The sequence below is a fragment of the Indicator indicator genome, unplaced genomic scaffold, assembly GCF_027791375.1.
Source record: "Indicator indicator isolate 239-I01 unplaced genomic scaffold, UM_Iind_1.1 iindUn_scaffold_67, whole genome shotgun sequence".
Lineage (NCBI taxonomy): Eukaryota > Metazoa > Chordata > Aves > Piciformes > Indicatoridae > Indicator > Indicator indicator.
The window spans coordinates 166648-169452 of NW_026539197.1; positions in this window are offsets into that span (position 1 = coordinate 166648).

Consider the following 2805-nt stretch of genomic DNA (forward strand, 5'->3'; position numbering starts at 1 on the left):
GCTGCTTGGTTTGGTGTTAAAAAAAAAAAAAACCTTCGGAACTGGGAAGGGGTTGTGTGTTGGGTTTTGGTCATCTTTTTGGGGAGGAGAGGTGGATTATATTTGATGCTGTCTCGTGTTTTCCTGGTGGGGTCGTGGATATGGATGGGAGGGAGGGGGGAAAAAAGTGGCTAAGCCCCCCACACCCCGAGCACATTCTATCCCCATCCAAACCCTGCTGAATGGAAGCCACTCGGATGGTGCCTCCTGATTTTTGTTTGGCGACGGCAGGGAGAAGAAAATCGCCAAACCCACAAAAAAGCTCTTCGTTTGCACCCACTCCAACACCCCCCACCCCCTACCCCCTGCTCCGTGAAATGCAAACCGACTTCAGGCTTTCGTGATAAGACCCCGAATCCACCACGAGATGAGCTTGAGAGGATGTTCCCAGGCGTGTTTTTGATTAAATGAGTGGGAAAAAAAAGGGGGGTGGGTGGGAGGGAAGGGGCTTAGTTGGCAAAATGCCTCTTGATTTTCTTAGATTTGTTTTTCTCTAGGTTTATTTCCTTAGATTAATTTTCTTACGTTTATCTTCTCTGTTTATTTTTCCTCTATTTAGCTTTCTGTATCTTTTCTTCTATTTTTTCTTCTATTTTTCTTCTATTTTTTCTTATCTTCTTCTATGTATTTTCTTGTACTTATTTTAAAAAATCTTCCTATATTTCTTTTCTTCCTCCCCCCTCCTATTTATCTTCTGGTATGTATTCTCCTCTATTTATTTTCTTATATTTTTTCTTATATAGTCTTTTTTTTTTCTCCTTGTCTTCTTCTGTTTTTTTTTTCTTAATATATTTATTTGCTTCTGGTTTCCCTGTTTTATTTATTTTCTTCTACCTATTTTCTTCTACTTATTTTCTTCTACTTACTTTCTTCTATTTATTTTCTTCTACTCCTTACCTTTATCTCGTTGCATTTATTTTCTTCCATTTATCTTCTCGCCCTCCGTCTTCTTACCTTTATCTTCTTGGATTTATTTTTTTGCCAAGCCCCGGGGTCCAAAGTCTCCTCTCCCCGGCCTAAACCCCCTCCTAATCTTTACATTCAATAAACTAAACCTAAAGGAAGGCGATTTTTTTTCCCACCCTAAACCAGGGAAGATGAAGAGCGGAGCCATCTTCGCAGCAGATGGAGCTGCAAGCCGGGGACCACGCCGATGTTGGGGGGGGCAGAGGGTGCTTCTCTTTCAACTCCCCCAAAAAAATTAAAAAAAAAAAAATAAGAAGAAAAAAAAAAGACACCTTTCTTTAATGAGTGTTTGCCAAACCTTCCCAAGGTTAGGAAAACTAAAGAGAGGTGCAATAAGGTGAAGCTGGGGAGGTCAGAAGCGGCAGTTAATGCCCCGTAACAGCAGCGGCTGTCCGGACAAAAGCGGCTCGTCTAGACATCCTAATAAAGGCTGCGGCACTAAACAGCTTAATTTTTCTTAATTACCCCGTCTGGCTGAAGGAAAAGACTTCCGCAGTAAATAGTAAACAAATAAGGGAGCCTTGCCTAGGGAATTTATTTTTTCTACCCCCCCTCCTCCCCTTCTCTCTTTCCCCCTCCCTCTCTCCCTCGTTCCCCCCCCCTTCCTCCTCTTTTCCCTTCATCCCATCCCATCCCACCCTTTCTCCCTCCCCTTTCTCTAAGGCTCCAGTTCAACTGCAGCACAATGAAACTGTAGGCCTAGTTCAAAGTTTTCGCCAGCTAAAATGGAATGCTCGCTGTAAAATCCAAGTTTATGGACCATGTGGGAGTTTACAGCAGCATTAAGCATCAGCGCCATGTAGGAAAAGGGCTGTTAATGTTCTGGGGAGGGAGCGGGGCGGGGGGGGTGGTGGTGGAAAGAAAAGGGCTGCAGGAGGATGGAGGAGAGAGGCGGGGGGGGTGTCAGTGAGGATGCTTTGGGTACCACACTGCCTTACAAGCAGAACATCTCGATCTCGCCCTACCCAGGGTGGTTGCACCTATAGGAAGGGTGACACATAGGGGCGAGGGGAGGGTTTGATTTGGGGGTGGGTGGGTGTCGGTTGTCAGCTAACAGCAGGAACAAAAAAAAAAAAAAAAAAAAATCCCAACAAAACCAGCCCGGTGAGGACTTTTCCCAGGCGAGCCAAGGGAATGGAGGGGTGGGAGAAAGACCCCCAAGAAGAAAAAATGTGAATATATGATGTCTTTGAACTTCAATAAAGTCAAGTCCATCACCTTTAACCCTTTTGTAATAAAGCGGAATCCCGGGGCGGGGGGGGTGGCTGGGTGGTGAGGGGTGGGAGGTGTGGGTGGGTGGGGGGTGGTCGCGGCTCCCCAGCCGCTCCGCCTCCAGGGAAGCGGGGAAGGAGGTAGTTGTCGAGGTGGGGGGGCCTCAGGTTGTTGGTTTGTTGTGGGTTGGGGTTTTTTTTGTTGGTCTTTTTTTTTATTTACCCCCAAAACTCTAATTTTGGCGTTTATGATGCTTAATATTTAACTCAGCCGCGCAGTTTTTAATGCGTTTCGGGGCAGGTTTAACACACCAGCCGCAGCCTCTTTATTATTGTTATAAACCTTTGGATATCTTTAACGCATGGAAAGTTTTTATAACTTTGTTTGGTGTAAAACTTTTACAAGTTTTTCTTTTTTGGCTTGTTGTTTGGGTTTGGGTTTTTTTTTCCTTCCCCTTTTTCTCTCCTTTTTTTTTTTTTTCTTCCCCTTTTTTTTCCTTCCTTCTTTTCTTTCTTCCTCTTTTTCTTCCTTCCTTCTTTTCTTCCTTCCTTCCTTTCTTTATTTCTTTTTCTTTCTTTCTTTTCTCTT